This window comes from Aotus nancymaae, unplaced genomic scaffold (assembly GCF_030222135.1).
Source record: "Aotus nancymaae isolate 86718 unplaced genomic scaffold, 86718_ANA_hifiasm-v0.15.2.pri h1tg000033l, whole genome shotgun sequence".
NCBI classification, from domain to species: Eukaryota; Metazoa; Chordata; class Mammalia; order Primates; family Aotidae; genus Aotus; species Aotus nancymaae.
The window spans coordinates 582,287-601,559 of NW_026988447.1; the positions used below are offsets into that span (position 1 = coordinate 582,287).

Here is a 19,273-nt window from a genome sequence, read left to right on the forward strand (position 1 = left end):
GAACCAAAAAAAGAAACAACAAAAAAAAAACAAATTGGAGAAATCAGCTGACAAAATGATCTATTTTCTACTATCCTATAAAATCACTATACTAAGATACACGCCTAATTCAAAGAGACAATTTACCAAGAGGGAATAAAACCAAATTTTTAACAAATTGGCTACTCACAGTTCTTTCATGGATGAGCCTGAAAAACTGCAATAATTAATCTAAAACTAATTAAATATATCTTATCTTCATTCTTATAATTTAAATAATTCTGAGATTTCCACCTAAATTTATTGGTTGTATATTATAATTTCACCATTTATCAAAATAGTTTGTATTTCCTCTATTCCTCCAAATGGAACAGCAGTATGAGAAGTTATTAAAAGACCAGGCTTGGAGTCAAGCCACCTTTGTTCAATTCCTAGTCCTTGTATTTCTTAACTTTGTGACAGGGAAGATTAACCTCTTTGTGTCTCAGTTTCCTCGTGCATTAAATTGTTATTCTACCTTATAAGGTTACTATGAGTATTTGAACTAGTATTTTTTGCTTAATATACGACAACATGGCACATAGTACATACTATGTGTTCACTATTATTAATTTTAATTAACTATAGAGGTTAACACGAATTTTCTTAAAGGGCCGAAAAATAAATATTTTAGGCTTTCTAGAGGCTCACACTATCTATAGTGGCTGCAGCTAATCAAATATGCTGTTGTAGTGTAAAAGTAGCCATAGACAATACAAAAAAGAATCAGCACAGCTATGTTTCAATAAAACTTTTTTAAATGAAACTTTTATTTCCAAAAACAGGCATCAGGCCTTAGTTTGCTGAATCCTGAATTATAATGTATACAAAACTGCTCCTATCCTAGAAATGAACTATGGCATTATGACTCTCAAAAGCCAAGCAGAATTATTCCTAAAATGTAATGACAGTATCTGCCTCACCAGATATTTATGGGATGTCTCACTGGTGAAGGACTGGGAAGTAAGTCAGAAAATATCCAATGATGCTTTTCAAAAATAGATTAGGAATCCTAATGTTTGTTTTAACACACACAGATACTTTTTCTTCACTTCAACCCCTAATCCTAACCATTTCCAACATTACCACTCTTAATTGTTCTATGCTCACTTCAAAATTGCATGTGATGTTACTGTTAGCCAAATTTCACCCTATAAAAGTAGGAATGTGTGTACTTCCGGGGACGAGGTGCAAGCAGGTTATGCCAGTAAACAGGAAGACAACAGGAGAAGCAGCTGAGGTAAATAAGGCCCAGGAGATAAGATCTAAACAGGAGTCAACAGAAGGTCCCAGTAACTAGGAAGAATTTAGTACACAAAATCGTTTGTGAATCAAGACATCATAACACAGGGCTAAAGGAAAGTTTAATATGAGTTTAATGTGATGAGGGAAATATTTAAATTTGTGTTCAATTAAAATGCAACATAAGTTGAATTTCAATCTTAACAGCTTTATTGAATAAAATCAACATAAAGTGATTTGCATTCTAAAGTGTACATTTTGTTTACCCATTCACCTGTGGATGGACATTTTGGTTGTTTCTAGTTTGGGACTATTAGGTCTAAAATCACTATGAGTATTCACATAAAGGTTTGTAGGGACATATGCCTTCATTTCTCCTTGGTAGATGTATATGAATGGGATAGTTGGATCACATAGCAGGTATACGTTTAAATTTTTTAGGAATTGCCAGATAGTTTTCCAAAATTGAATTGTTTTACATTCCCACAGTATTGTGTGAGCACGGCCATTGCTTCACCAACACTTGGTTTTTATTATCAGGCATTTTGAGGCGTACTGGTCAAGTATTTTGTAAATTGCCCTTCATTTGCCTGATGATCTATTTAAGACATTCTAATAGGTTAAAGAAGTATCTCACTCTGGCTTTAATTTGCATTTTCCTCATGACTGAAGTTAAGCTTATTTCCAAGTGCTTATTTGCCATCCTTTTCTCTTTTTGATGAAGTGTATTTGGTAAAGCATTTAAATACATTGATTATTTTTTATTAGGTTGTTAGCTTTCTTAAGTTTTGAGAATGCTTTATAGGTTGCAGATACAAGTCTTCATAAAAGATGCGAAATGAAAAGATTTTCTGTAAATCCATAGCTTATATTTTTATTTAATAAAACAATTTGTGAAATTAGAAAATATGTGTTAATACACGGGATCTCAAAAAACATGGTGATTTTATGAATTAAGAAGTAATTAATTTGGTGATAGATAAATCTACATATCAGAAAATATTCTACAAATTATAGTTTATCATAGAAATATCTGAGTGTTCAAATGATTTAAATCTCCATTCTGTCTCCTCTAATTCCTCCTTCTTCCCTGCCTGCTTATGGGAGTACACACTTTGGGCAAAATATCCTGGCCATCATATTGATAAAGTTTATCAACGTCACCTTCACAGAACTAAGAACAAATGCCAAGAGAGCCTATGTAATACCAAGACTGTATTAATCAAACAAAGAGGGACAGAAACCAAATTAGAAACCAAGAGACCTGCAGGAATGGATGAATAAGAAAACATGGCATTTTTCCAGGAATCATGAGGTAATAATCTTAGACTTTTGAGCAAGTTGTTGGCTGAGTAATCAATATAACACTGTATTCATAGGCAAGTTCTTCCAAAACTTCTAGAAAAAGTTTCATGAATTTTAACCATTCTAGACTCAAGGGCATAAAGATTGAAGGAAAACTCAACTATAACATTAATACAGACTTTTTTTAAAAAAAGATGCCATATAAAATGAAATATCACAAAATAATGGAAGATACATGCAAAATCCTAATATATTAGCAACAAGAAATTAGTGCTTGTTAAACATGTAACATAAAAAGACCAAATGAGAACTTTTTCCTGAAATATAATAGTGGTAAATGTATTTCATTTGTTTTTATACCAAAATGACTGTATGTATTTTATGTATACCCGCTGATGAATCTGGAGGTAAGTATCCATCCAAGAAACCTGTATCATAGATTATATCACAATATGTGCCATAAACCTCTTGTCATCACCAAAACTGTCTTTCAGCCCTATTATTTATTATTATTATTATTATTTGTGTGTGTGTGTGTGTGTGTGTGTGTGTGTGTGTGTGTGTGAGATAAGAACTTGAGATCTACCCTTGGCCAGGTAAAGTGGCTCATGCCTGTAATCCCAGCACTTTGGGAGGCCAAGGCAGGCAGATCACGAGATCAGGAGTTCAAGACCAGCCTGACCAATATGGTGAAACCCTGTCTCTACTAAAAACACAAAAATTAGCTGGGTGTGGTGGCAGTCACCTTAATTCTAATCCCAGCTACTCAGGAGGCTGAGGCAGGAGAATCACTTGAACCCAAGAGGCAGAGGTTTCAGTGAGCCAAGATCACACCATTGCACTCCAGCCTGGGCAACAGAGTGAGACTCCATCTCAAAACAAAAAAAAAAATCTGCCCTCTTAGGAAAACTTCTTGTATACAATACAGTGTTGTCACTTTCTTTGTTTTTGTTGTTGTTGTTGTTTTGTTTTTCTGAGGCAGAGACTTGCTCTGTTGCCCAAGCTAGAGTACAGTGGCATGATCTGGGCTCGCTGCAACCTCTGCCTCCCGGGTTCTAGCAATTCTCCTGCCTCAGCCCCCTGAGTAGCTGGGAACACAGGCATCCACTACCATATCTGGCTAATATTTGTATTTATAGTAGAGACAGGGTTTCACCATGTTGGCCAGGCTGGTTTCGAACTCCTGATCTCAGGTGATCCACCTGCCTCAGCCTCCCAAATTGCTGAGATTACAGGCTTGAGCCACCACGTCCTGCCTATTGTCACTTTCTTAAAAGTATCTTTTGAAGAGCAGAACTTATTAATTTTGTTAAAGTATAATTTATCAATTATCTTACGCACAGTGGTGTTGGTATCTTAAATCTTTGTCCAACTAAAAGTCATAAAAATTTTCTTCAATATTTTCATAAACAGGTTTTAGAACTTTAGGTTTTACATCTAAGTATTTGATTCATTTTGAATTAATATTTTATATGGCACAATATATGTATCAACTTTTTGGGGGTAGGCTTTGCACATAGATATCCAATTGTTTCAGCCCCATTTGTTGAAAAGACTCTACCTGTTGTGTGGCTGACAAGATGGTCAAATAAGAACAGCTCCAGTCTGCAAGTCCCAGGGAGATCAACACAGAAGGTGGTGATTTCTGCATTTCCAACTGAGGTACCCGCCTCATCACATTCAGACTGGTTAGACAGTGTGGGTGCAACCCACAGAGGGTGAGCAGAAGCAGGGTGGGAAGCACAAGGGGTTGGGGAACTCCGTCCCTTAGTCAAGGGAAACTCTGAGGGACCGTGCCTTAAGAAAAGGTGCATTCTGGCTCAGATACTATGCTTTTTCCATAGTCTTCACAACCTGCAGATCAGGAGATTCCCTCAGATGCCTACACCACCAGGGCCCTGGATTTCAAGCACTAAACTGGGCAGCCATTTGATCAGACACTGAGGAGTTTTTTCATACTCCAGTGGTGCTTGGAGCACCATCTAGACAGGATTGTTCACTCCTCTGGAAAGGGGGCTGAAGCCAGGAAGCCAAGTGGTCTAGCTCAGCAGATCCCACCCCCATGGAGCCCAGCAAGATAAGATCCACTGGCTTGAAATACTGTCTGCCAGTACAGCAGTCTGAAGTTGACCTGGGACACTGGAGCTTCATGGGGGGAGGTGCATCCTCCATTACTGAGTCTTGAGTAAGCAGTTTTCCCTTCACAGTATAAACAAAGCCATGGAAAGTTCAAACTTGGGGAAAACCATTGCAGCTTGGCAAAGCCACTGTAGTCAGACTGCCTCTCTAGATACCTCCTCTCTGGGCAGGGCATCTCTCAAAGAAAGGTGGCACCCCAGTCAGGGGCTTATAGATAAAACTCCCATCTCCCTGGGACAGAGCAGCTGGGGGAAGGGGTAGCTGTGGGCACATCTTCAGCAGACTTAAATGTTCCTGCCTGCTGGCTCTGAAGAGAGCAGCAGATCTCCCAGCACAGCACTAAAGCTCTGCTAAGGAACAGATTGCCTCCTCAAGTGGACCCTTGACCCCTGTGTCCCCTCACTGGGAGACACCTATCAACAGGAGTCAACAGACAACTCATACAGGAGAGCTCCAGCTGTCATCTGGTGGGTGCTCCTCTGGGATGACACTTCCAGAGGAAGGAACAGGCAGCAATCTTTGCTGTTCTGCAGACTCCACTAGTGATGTCCAGGCAAACAGGGTCTGGAGTGGACCTCCAGCAAACTCCAGCAGACCTGCAGCAAAGGAGCCTGACGGTTGGAAAACTAACACAGAGAAAGAAATAGCATCGACATCAACAAAAAGGAAGTCCACTCAGAATCCCCATCCAAAGGTCACCAACATCAAAGACCAAAGGTAGATAAACCCATGAAGATGAGGAAAGACCAGGGTAAAAAGGCTGAAAATTCTAAAAACCAGAATGCCTCTTTTTCTCCAAGGGATCACAACTCCTTACTAGCAAGGAAACAAAACTGGGCAGAGAATGAGTTTGACAAATTGCCAGAAAGCTTCAGAAGGTGGGTAATAACAAAATCCTCCAAGTTAACGGAACATGTTCTAACCCAAAACAAATAAGCTAAGAACATTGAAAAAAAGGTTAGAGGAATTGCTAAATAGAATAACCAGTTTAGAGAGGAACATAAACGACCTGATGGAGCCAAAAAACACAGCACAAGAGCTTCGTAAAACATACACAAGTATCAGTAGCTGAATTGATTAGGCGGAAGAAAGGATATCAGAGATTGAAGATCAACTTAATGAAATAAAGTGTGAAGACAAGATTAGAGAAAAAAGAATGAAAAGGAACAAACAAAGCCTCCAAGAAATATGGGACTATGTGAAAAGACCAAACCTATGTTTGATTGGTGTACCTGAAAGTGAAGAGGAGAATGTAACTAAGTTGGAAAACACTCTTCAGAATATTATCCAGGAGAACTTCCCCAACCTAGCAAGGCAGGCCAATATTCAAATTCAGAAAATAAAGATACTCCTCGAGAAGAACAACCCCAAGACACATAATAGTCATATTCACCAAGGTTGAAATGAAGGGAAAAATGTTAAGGGCAGCCAGAGAGAAAGGTAGGGTTACACACAAAGGTAAGCCCATCAGACTAACAGTGGATCTCTCTTCAGAAATACTATAAGCCAGAAGAGAGTTGGGGCCAATATTCAACATTGTTAAAGAAAGGAATTTTCAACCCAGAATTTCATATCCAGCCAAACTAAGCTTCATAAGCAAAGGAGAAATATAATCCTTTACAGACAAGCAAATGCTGAGAGATTCTGTCACCACCAGACCTGCCTTACAGGAACTCCTGAAGGAAGCACTAAATATGGAAAGGAAAAACTGGTACCAGCCACTGCAAAAACATACCAAATTGTAAAGGCCATTGACATAATTAAGAAACTAACAGGGAAAATAACCAGCTAGCATCATAATGACAGGATCAAATTCACACATAACAATATTAACCTTAAATGTAAACAAGCTAAATACCCCAATTAAAAGACACAGACTGGCAAATTGGATAGGTCAAGATCCATCGGTACGCTGTATTCAGGAGACCCATCTCATGTGCAAAGACACACATAGGCTCAAAATAAAGGGATGGAGGAATATTTATCAAGCAAATGGAAAAAAAAAAAAAAAAAAAGCAATGGTTGCAATCCTAGTCTCTGATAAAACAGACTTTAAACTAAGATAAAAACAGCCAAAGAAGGGCATTACATAATGGTAAAGATATCAATGCAACAAAAAGAGCTAACTATCCTAAATATATATACACCCAATACAGGGGAACCCAGATTCATAAAGCAAGTTCTTAGACACGTACAAAGAGACTTAGACTTCCACACAATAATAGTGAGAGACTTTAATACCCCTCTGTCAATATTAGACAGATCAACAAGACAAAATTAACAAGAATATTCAGGACTTGAACTCCGCTCTAGACCAAGTGGATCTAATAGACAGCTACAGAACTCTCCACCTCAAATCAACAGAATATACATTCTTCCCAGCATCACATCACACTTATTCTAAAATTGACAACATAATGGGAAGTAAAACACTCCTCAGCAAATGAAAAAGAATGGAAATTGTAACAAGCAGTCTCTCAGACTGCAGTGCAATCAAATTAGAACTCAGGATTAAGAAACTCACTCAAAACCACACAACTACATGGAAACTGAACAACCTGCTCCTGAATGACTACTGGATTAAGGCAGCAATAAATAAGTTCTTTGAAACCAATGCAAATAAAGACAAAACATACCAGAATCTGTAGGACAAAGCTAAAACAGTGTTTAGAGGTACATTTACAACAGTAAATGTCCCCAGGAGAAAGCAGGAAAGATCTAAAATCAATGCCTTAACATCACAATTAAAAGAACTAGAGAAGCATGAGCAAATAAATTCAAAAGCTAGCAGAAGAAAATAAATAAGATCAGAGAAGAATTGAAGGAGATAGAGACACAAAAAACTCTTCAAACAAAACAATGAATCTAGGAGCTGGTATTTTGAAAGGATTAAGAAAATAGATAGACGGCTAGCCAGACTAATAAAGAAGAAAAGAGAGAAGAATCAAATAGACACAAAAAATGATAAAGGGCAATCACCACTGATCTCACAGAAATACAAACTACCAACAGAGAACACTATAAACACCTCCACATGAATAAACTAGAAAATCACCACAATCAATTCGGCGTCATCCCTGGGATGCAAGCCTGGTTCAACATATGCAAATCAGTAAACGTAATCTGTCACATAAATGGAACCAATCACAGAAACCACACGATTATCTCAATAGATGCAGAAAAGGCCCTTCAGTAAAATTCAACACCTCTTCATGCTAAAAACGCTCAATAAACTAGGTATTGATGGAAAGTGTCTCAAAATAATAAGAGCTGTTTATGACAAACCCACAGCCAGTATCATACTGAATGGGCAAAGGCGGGATGCATTCTCTTAAAAAACTGACACAAGACAAGGATGCCCTCTCTCATCACTCCCATCCAACATAGAAATCAAAGTTCTGGCCAGGGCATTCAGACAAGAAAAGGAAATAAAGAATGTTCAAATAGGAAGAGAGGAAGTCAAATTGTCTCTGTTTGCAGATGACATAATTGAATGTTTAGAAAACCCCATCATCCCGCCCCAAATTTCCTTAAGCTGATTAGCAACTTCAGCAGTCTCAGGATACAAAATCAATGTGCAAAAATCACAAACATTCATATACACCAATAACAGACAAACAGAAAGCCAAATCGTAAGTGAACTCCCATTCACAAATACTACAAAGAGAATAAAATACCTAGAAACACAACTTGCAAGGGATGTGAAGGACCTCTTCAAGGGGAACTACAAACCACTTCTCAGGGAAATAAGAGAGGACACAAACAAATGGAAAAACATTCCATGCTCACGGTTATGAAGAATCAACATCATGAAAGTGGCCATGCTGCCCAAAGTAATTTATAGATTCAATGCTACCATTGACTTTCTTCAAAGGATTAGAAAAAAATTAATTTAAATTTCATATGGAACCAAAAAAGAGCCCATATAGCCAAGACAATCCTAAGCAAAAAGAACAAAGTTGGAGGCATCATGCTACCTGACTTCAAACTGTGCTGTAAATTTACAGTAATCAAAACAACATAGTACTGGTACCAAAACAGGCATATAGACCAATGGAACAGAACAGAGGCCTCAGAAGTAATACCACACATCTACAACCATCTGATCTTTGAACAACCTGACAAAAACAAGCAATGGGGAAAGGATTCCCTATTTAATAAATGGTGGTGTTGGGAGAACTGGCTAGTCATATGCAGAAAGCTGAAGTTGGACCCCTTCCTTATAACTTATACAAAAATTAACTCAGGATAGATAAAAGATTTAAACATAAAACCTAAAACCATAAAAACCCTAGAAAAAAAAACTTGGGCAGTACCACTCAGGACATAGACATGGGAAAAGATTTCATGACTAAAACACCGAAAGCAATGGCAACAAAAGCCAAAATAGACAAATGGCATCTAATTAAACTAAAGAGCTTCTGCACAGCAAAAGAAACTATCATCAGAGTGAACAGGCAATCTACAGAATGGGAGAAAATTTTTGCAATCTATCCATCTGATGAAGGACTAATAACCAGAATCTACAAGGAATTTAAACAAATTTACAAGAAAAGAAACAAACATCCCATCAAAAAGTGGGCAAAGGATGTGAACAGCCACTTCTCAAAGGAGATGATTATGTGGCCAACAAACATATAAAAAAAGCTCATCATCACTGGTCATTAGAGAAATGCAAATCAAAACCACAATGTGATACCATCTCACACCAGTTAGAATGGCAATCATTAAAAAGTCAGAAAACAACAGGTCCTGGAAAGGATGTGGAGAAATAGGAACCCTTTTACACTGTTGGTGGGAGTGTAAATTAGTTCACCAATGTGAAAGACAGTATGGCAATTCCTCAAGGATCTAGAAACAGAAATATCATTTGACCCAGCAATCCCATTATCCCTTTCAGTATCTACCCAAAGGATTATAAATCATTCTATTACAAAGAAACATGCACACATTTGTTTATTGCAGTGCATTCACAATACCAAAAACTTAGAATCAAGCCAAATGCCCATCAGTGATAGACTCAATAAAGAAAATGTGGCACATATACACCATGGAATACTATGCAGCCATAAAAAAGATGAGTTCATGTCCTTTACAGGTACATGGATGAAGCCGGAAACCATCATTCTCAGCAAACTAACACAGGAAAAGAAAACCAAACACTGAATGTTCTCACTCATAAGTGGGAGTTGAATAATGAGAACACATGTACACAGGGAGGGGAACATCACACACCAGGACCTGTTGAGGGCTGGGGGGCTGAGGGAGGGATAGCATTAGAAGAAATACCTAATGTAGATGACAGGTTGATGGCTGCAGCAAACCACCATGGCATGTGTATACCTATGTAACAAACCTGCCTGTTCTTGCAACTTTATCAGAAAGCAACAAAAATGGAATGGAAGTATACACCTATTTCGGTATTCTCTATTTCATTCTATTTATGTATCTGTCCCTCTTGATGCCAAAACATGTCCTGTCTTGAGTACTATAGCTGTAATATAAGTTTTGAAGGCAAGAGCTGTAAGTCCTCCAGACTTCTTATTTTCTAAGATTATTTTACCTATCCTATGTTCCTTGCATTGCTATATGAATTTTAGAATTCCAGCGTCACTTTTTACAAAAAGTCATTCTGAGTTTCTGTTGGGATTGTGTCGAATCTACAGACCAAGTTAGAGGACATTGTCCCTAACATCATAGCAATATTGAGTCTTCCAATTGATGAACAAAGTGTATCTTCCCATTTCCTTAGGTTTTCTTTACAATCTCTCAGCAATATTTTGTAGTTTTCAGTGTACTGATCTTGCACATACTTTGACAGATTTATCCTTAAAATCACTTATTTTAATGCAATTGTCAATGGCAATTTTTCCAGTTTCAACTTCTGTTTGATCACTTTTATTGTGTAGAAATGAAACCAATTTTTGTATGTGATCATATATTTTGAAATCTTACTAAACTCACATAGCAGTTTATAAGAGCTGCTCTTTTGTAAATTCCATTAGATTTCCAGAAAGACAATCACACTGACTGCAAACAGAGTTTTGCTGTATCCCTTCAATCTGTATTCCTTTGATTTCTTATTCTTGGCTTACTGCATTAACTAGAACTTGACTTATTGCACTGACAAGATTAGGTGCAGGTTTTTCCCAGGAATGCAAGTAGGCCTTAACAAATTAACATGTGAAAGGCAATCAGTGTAATTTATCACACTAATAGATTACATATAAAACATGTAAATATAGTAAGTTATACTGAATGATGTTCACCCAATCTGTTTATTGTATAATTTTTAAATTATATTGTTAATTTTCACAAAAAGCATGTGCATGTATGCATCACATTTTATATTTAAGCTGTTAATGTCACATACACACACACACACACAGACACACACACACACACAGAAACACACTTGACAAAATCTAGCATTCCTGATTAAAAACTCCAGAAAAGTAGTAACAGAAAGGAACTTCCTCAACATGATAAATGTCACCCATGAAAAATGTTCAGCTAATACCACACTTGGTAGTAAAGACTGAATGCTTTTTCCCTGAAGATCAGGAAAAAATAAGAATATCTACTCTCACAACTTCTATTCAACAATAAATTTGGTTCTAATCTATTTAACTTCTACATTAATCTGTTATTTGCCACAACTTAAGAGATTTCTTTTAACATTTATCATAGGTTAAGTTGGATGGCAATGAATTCTTTTAGCTTTTATATATCTAGAAAATTATTCATTTCACTTTCGTTCATGAAAGATATTTTTGCTGGGTAGAGAATTCTAAGTTGACCATGCTTTTCTTTCATTATTTTAAATATGTTACTCCACTGTGTACTAGTTTCCATTGCTTACTATAAGAAATCTACTGTTATTCTTGTCCTCCATGAATAACTCCTCTGTGTGTTCCTCTGTAGTGCGTTCTTCCTTCTGGCTTTTTCTAATATTTTCTCTTTATCACTAGATTTAATCGACTTGATTGTAATGTTGACATGGTGCAGCTTTCTTCATGTTCCTTGTACTTGGGGATTTGTTGAGATCACTGGATCACACAGATCTACTGTTTTCATAAAATTTAGGAATTTTTGGCCATTATTTATTCTGACCTTTTTCTATATTTTGTCCTCCCCCACTCCAATCTATTTCCTCTCCAGCAACTCTGATTACTTTGATGTTATAATATAACATACTCTAGCAACCATTTGTCTAATGATAAAATGATAAACATTTCCATTGTTTCCAGGGTTTTTTTTTTCCTTTTAAAAGAATGCGATAACAGTTATTGGGTGCAAGACAACAATGATTGAATTTCAACTTGTTGGTTGGTGGGAATATTTATATTTCAATAAATCTTCTTGAGTTTTATCCTAAGAAGCAGTAAAATTGCTGGGATCCTTTCTGGTCTTTTTTTTTTTTTTTTTTTTCCTAGCTTTTTTAGGTAGGACCAGAGGTTTAGATTAAGGCTAACATTTCCTCATTAACTGTGGCAAATTCTTCTTAATATTCTGCATTATGCCAAATAAATTATGAAGTTGCACATGTGTACTGCATGAGAATAGGTACTGTTACCTGCTCTGGGTGAGCCCCAAGGAATTTTTCTCTTTTTTTCCTTTGGGTAGTTATTTCCTCAGCCATAGGGAGTGTTCTCCCATGCATGTACTAATCAGTAGTCAGGTAAATATTTGGGTTGGATATTCTGACTACAAGATAGGGATTCTCTGCATGTCTCCAGAGTTTTTTCTCTAGGCAGCTTTCTCTGCTCTGATACTTCACTCTGGAAATTCTAGCTGCATTGGATTATTTGCATTTCCAGCTCCACCTCTTCAACAGGAGGAGACTCTGGTCTCTACCTGGATTCCTCAACCCTGTTTTATAGGGAGCAAACTGAGGCAATTACAGGGCTCACTTCATTTCTTTGCCATCTCCCAGCAATCACTGTTCTTTGCTGTCTGATACTCAATGTCTTGCAAACTGTTGTTCCATATATTTTGTTCAGTTTCTTAGTTGTTTCAGTCAATGATAAATGTAGTCCCTGTTACTCCATCCTGTACAGAAGCAGAAGTTCACATTGCTTAGATTTATTAAGATCTGATTTAGTCCTATATCAAGAAATACAATAACTCAATTTGGACTAAATATCTTTAAGTAGTGAACACTCCATTACAAATGCTTAATAAAAATATAGTTTAAAAATTGTCATCATTCTTTGGGAGCTAATGCAGTTATTGAGTGATAGTCTCACTCAAATGCTCACTACTGGCTTACATGCAGTCATTAATGACTCAGTGCAAGCATAATTTGGATTTATGTCAAAGAATAGCATTGAGGGAAATAGCTACCATCTTGGAAACTAAATATAATAAAAAGTCAGAATAATTTCTTTGCAGAAAAAAAAAAAATATGTGTAACCAGATAAAGGCTAACAAGGAATGACCATAATGCAGAGGCATCAGTATTAGGAATGTATGAGTTTAAAGGGAAAGAGAGTTACTGGGGTGCTCAGACTATGAGCTGCCCAAAAACAAACATGTGACATAGGCTAGAGTAATTCTCAGGGTTGCTTTCCCACTTTTCTAGTGAATATGTTCCTAGCACATTTATGAAATGGGTCTGATCTTTCACATTACTGATTTTCAGGTTAATTACTTAATATTTATACAGAAAAGAGAATTTGGATTTTAAAAGAAAACAGGCATAAAGAGATCAATGCTTAACTCAAAAAACAAATCGTTAATGACCTACTTTCAGGAAGCCAATATTAATTAGTGAATGGCACCTTGTAGGGTAGTGAGTGATCATTCTAATTCATCTCTATTCATACATACAAGTCAAACATGATAATTGGGATTGGTTTATGACTTCAGAATAGCATTATGGTACTTCTTACGTGAGGAATTTGGGGTTATAATCTCTCACAGTCCATTTAAAGGTACATTGTCATAAATGAAAGTGTAAGATTTCCTTTGAAGCCCTGTAACTGAAAGTTATTAGAGGAAATTTTGAATGAGTGTTGACATGGTTTGGCTGTGTCCCCACCCATATCTCATCTTGAATTGTAGTTCCCATATTCACCGTATGTCATTGCAGGGACGAGTGGGAAGTAATTGAATCATGGGAGCTGTAACATTCATGCTGTTCTTGTAATAATGAATCCTCATGAGCTCTGATAGTTTTATAAGGGGCTTTCCCCCTGCTTCACTCTGTACTTCTCCTTGCTGCTGCCATGTAAAGAAGGATGTGATTTCTAGCAAAACTTCCTAGAGACCTGTTGAATAGTTTTGACCAAAATACTGATAGTCATATGGACAATGAAGTCCAGGCTGAGGTGGTCTCAGACAGATATGAGAAACTTCTTGGGAAGTGAAGCAAAAGTGATTGTTGCTATGCTTTAATAAGGAGACTGGTGACATTTTGCCCACCTGCCCCCCAACCCCCCCAGAGATCTGTGGAACTTTGAACCTGAGAGAGATGACTTAGGGTATCTGATGGAAGAAATTTCTAAGCAGCAAAGCATTCAAGATGTGACGTGAGTACTCTTAAAAGCATTCAGTTTTATTCATTCACAAAGATATGGTTTGGAATTGAAACTTATGTTTAAAACAAAAGCAAAGCATGAGTTTGGAGAATTTGTCTCATCATTTGTAGATGAGACAGAAAAAGAAAACCCACTTTCTGAGGAGAAATTCAAGCCAGCTGCAGAAATTTGCATAAGTAACAAGGAGCCAAATGTCAGTCTCCAAGACAAAGGGGGAAAATGTCTCCAGGGCATGTCAGAGGTCTTCATGGCAGCCCTTCTCATCATAAGCCAGAAGGCCTGGGAGGAAAAAATGGTTTTGTGGACCAGGCCCTGGGCCTTGCTGCTTTGTGCAGTCTCAACACTTGGTGACTTGCATCTAAAAGGGGAAAATATGCAGCTTAGGTAATTGCTACAGAGGGTGCAACTCCCAAGCCTTGATAATTTACATGTGGTGGTGGGCCTGGTTGTGCACAGAAGTCAAGAATTCAGGTCTGGAAACCTCTGCCTAGATTTCAGAAGATGTATGGAAATGTCTGGATGTCCAGGCAGAGGTGTGCTGCTGGGGCAGATCCCCCATGGAGAACCTCTGCTAGGGCAATGTGGAAGGGAAACGTGGGGTCAGAGCCCCCATACGGAGTCCCCACTAGATCACTGCCTAGTAGAATTATGAGAAGAGAGTTCCCCAGATCCCAGAATGGTAAATCCACCAACAGCTTGCACCTTGTGCCTGGAAAAGGTGCAGACAACTCAACGCCAACTCATGAAGGCATCTGGCAGAGAAGCTGTACCCAACAAAGCCATAGAAGCAGAGCTGTCCAAGGCCATGGGAGCCCACCTCTTGTATCAGTGTGACTTGGATGTGAGATATGTAGTCAAAGGAGATCACTTCAGAGCTTTAAGTTTTGACTGCCCCACTTGATTTCAGACTTTCATGGGGCCTACAGACACTCTGTTTTGGCTAATTTCCCCCATTTGGGACAGGTGTATTCACCCAGTGACTGAACCCTCACTGTATTTAGGAAGTAGCTAACTTGCTTTTGATTTTACAGGCTCATAGGCAGACGGGACTTGTTTCAGATGAGACTTTGGACTGTGGACTTTTGAGTTCATTCTGGAATGAGTTAAGACTTCTGGGGACTGTTGGGAAGGCATGATTGTGTTTTGAAATGTGAGAACAAGAGATTTTGGAGGGCCAATGGCAGAATGATATGGTTTGGCTGTGTCTGCACCCAAATCTCATCTTGAATTATAGTTCTCATAATTTCTATGTGTTGTGGGAGGGAGCTGGTGAGAGTTCATTGAGTCATGGGGCGGTTACCTCCTTGTTGTTCTCATAATAGTGAGTTCTCACAGATCTGATGGTTTTATAAGGGGCTTTCTCCTTTTTGCTCTGGACTTCTCCTTGCCACCACCATGTGAAGATGGATGTGTTTGCTTCCCTTATGCCATGATTGTTAGTGTCCTGAGGCCTCCCCAGCCATACTGAACTGTGAGTCAGTTAGACCTCTTTACTTTATAAATTATCCAGTCTTTGATATGTCTTTATTAGCAGCATGAGAACAGACTAATACAGTGTAAACATTAATTGAGGTCAAAGCTGTATTATGAAAAGTTTCAATAACCAAAGGACAAGTTAAATCAATTCAACTTATTTTAAATAAAGGAAAAATAGAAATCTTATTAATTGTTTTCAAAAACTGAAAAGACTGGTGATGGTAAGCTGCTTCCCTATTAATATCAATAAAACAGAATGAAATAAATATCAAAAGATGCAGAAACATATTTCCAATCCACTTCACTGGCAAGTTTAACAAAAGCATAATCCTAGCTGTTCTACAAAGTTAAAGAGTAATCAAATCTGCCTAGAGGCAGCAAGTCAGTACAGGTAACTTGTGGTACCACTTTATACAAACATTGTCCTTCCTTTGCAAATCACAATGGGTATTTGAGTTACATTTGGATGTTCTTCCCCCATGAAATTTGAATCTTTTCAAGTGAAAGTTACAGAAAGTTTTACCCTTACAACGAACTGTTCACAAATAATTCAAGAAACTTCTGAATTTATCATACATACAAAGGACAGAATGGATATCCTCAAAAGTCAGCTTAAACAAATGGTGGTTTGATTATTATAAAATACCCATGTTAAGCAAATTAGACATCGATATATTTTCATAGAGGACCTTATGGTTATATTTGATACATATGATAAATGAGTTTCAAATAAAGCCATTTAATCATCATAAAATGTAAGTTCTGTAACAAAATGCCCTGATGATGCTTAACATTTAAAAGTCCTTGTAAATAACTGCTGTTTCTGTCACAATGACAGACTAGATACTGGTGCTGAGCTTCCTGTATAACTCAATATGCTAGATAAAGTATTTTTTAAAGCCCTGAATGTGTCAATAGATGACAGAAGAGTGAAATATATTCACCACTGAGAGAATGAGAGAATCCAGAGAGATAAGCAGAAGACTAAAGCCAGCTTTCAACTGAGAGCATTTGCCAAAATTTTTTGGCATGACCATTGAATTTTGATGTATCATAGGGCATTAAGGATAGAAGACATAGTGCAAGGCCCACCCAAGCTGGAAAGAGTAATACAATAATCCTTCCAAAATCTGGGATTCCCGCATCTTGGATTTCTAAGTATAAGAAAGAATGAAAATTAAATTCATACCACCCCAGGTACTTGCACAAAAGCTAATTTTCTGGAAGCTTGAAACTAAGTAGAGAGGAAAAAAGCAAATATCTTCTGAGACTACATAAGCAAGAACCATACCCAAAATAGGTAACAGGTCTGCATTCTGAATTGATATTATGACAGAAGCTTAAACACTCAAGCAGAGAATTTAGTTTAATGTGATCCTTCCCTGTTAGTATCTAATGTAAGCTCTCTATATATACGTGTGTGTGTGTGTATATGTGTGTGTGTGTATGTGTATATATGTGTGTGTATATATATATGTGTGTGTATACACACATATACATATATATTCAAATGTATTAAAGGAACAAATAAAACCCAACAAGAACAGTAAACTGAGGAGAGTTTTAAGTCAATTGAACTGATAAACACAGAAAGAAAAATGCCAACAAAATAACAGTAAACTGAATCCAGAGATGTAAAAAAAAGAAGATTATGCTCAAATTGTCTTCATCTCAGGAATGCAAGGTAAGTTAATATTCATAAATTGATTATTCTAATTTATCACATTAACCGGTGAAATAAGGATAATTGTATCATTTTTAGTAAACACAGAGTTCCTTAATTTGAGAAAATGTACCTATGTTGAAAAAAATACCAAATAGAATAATTGGTAAATAATTGAAAGCATCCCCTTTAAAGAACAGAGCAAGCTAGCCTTCAGTCAGCATTTCTGTGCAACACTGGGAGGCTGTCAGTGCAGCAAAAAAAACCAATTAAATTAAATTGAATTAAAAGCATAGGGACTATAAAGGAAGAAAGAAAATTCGTGTTTATTTGCAGATAATCTGATTGCCTATATGAAGAATATACATATAAATTACTAAAACATGTGAGACTGTTAAGGATGTTAGCTAAAAAGTAAAAAACATCAAAAATGAAACACATTTCTACACAATAGCAACAAATGGTCTCAAAAATAATTTTTTAAAGTTACATTATATCATCAAAAAATAAAAATATATGAATAAATCTATATCAAAAGCACACACAAATTACAGATAAAAATATTGACTATCAATATTTAAGGAGGCCTAAACAAATACAGGTATATACCATGTTAATGGATTAGAAGATTCACTCTTATAAAAATAATTCTTTTTGGGGCCGGGCGTGGTGGCTCACGCCCGTATTCCCAGCACTTTGGGAGGCCGAGGCGGGTGGATCACGAGGTCAAGAGATCGAGACCATCCTGGTCAACATGGTGAAACCCCGTCTCTACAAATACAAAAAATTAGCTGGGCACGATGGTGCGTGCCTGTAATCCCAGCTACTCAGGAGGCTGAGGCAGGAGAATTGCCTGAACCCAGGAGCAGAGGTTGCGGTGAGCCGAGATCGTGCCATTGCACTCCAGCCTGGGTAACAGGAGCGAAACGCCGTCTCAAAAAAAAAAAACAAAAACAAAACAAAACAAAATAATAATAATAATAATTCTTTTAAAAATAACCCATAGATTCAGTGCAAAGGCAAACAACATATAAATGTTGACACTTGACAAGCTGATTTCAAAGTTAATATAGAATACAAAGTCCAAATTTAACCAATATATGCCTGAAAAACAAAACATGAGGGGACCTGTGATACCAAATAAAGGATTACGTGCAAGTCAAGGGGTTCTCAAAACCAAATTCAATTACTTTACAAAACACAAACTTGGTTTTTTATTGTTTTTTACTTTGCTCATCTGTAGCACTGTCTATGCAGTCACTAAGGTATGAAGCCATGAAGTCGTCTTTGACTCTTTTCTTTTACTTTCTTGACCTTCATCCGAAGGCCATCCAGCTGGTCACTGTCTCTTACCTCCAGTCCCTCTTTTCTGTGGCTACTGACACAGTGAAAACACAAGCACTCATCCAGCACTTGCCTCTAATTCTACTATAACCTAACAAGCCTCCCTCCTCCCACTTTCTCATTACTTCTTCCACCAACTACACCAGCTCATTCTTTACCTCCTAATATACCTTTATAACATATGACTGTAATCAAGCCAATGATCTGCTTTAAATTTTCGGTAAGCTCCCTTCTCACCGCCAACAGGATCAAGGTCACACACCGGGCTTTAAAGATCCTTTACACTATCTTTCAGAAATATTTCTTGCCAAAGCATAAGCCTTTACACATCCTTTGCCCTGTCCACTTCCTGTATTCTCATAAAATTCAAGAACTTTCACAGCTTCAGCTTTTACTTAGTTATTTGACTGTAAAGTTTTTCCTCACCTTTTCTCCAGGAAGAAAATTACAGGACTTCAAGATCCAGCTCATATGTCACCTTCCCTGAGACGCCTTCACTATCTCAAACATAATTAATGCATTTCCTCCTCTGTGCTACCATAGC

At 37.3% G+C, this 19,273-nt stretch overlaps 1 protein-coding gene across 8 annotated transcripts in view; it reads right to left on the reverse strand.

Annotated features, from left to right (window-relative positions):
• Positions 1 to 19,273, reverse strand: part of LOC105732479 (tolloid-like protein 1) — a 256,428-nt gene that overhangs the window by 223,201 nt on the left and 13,954 nt on the right. The gene's annotated exons all lie outside the window — the stretch shown is intronic.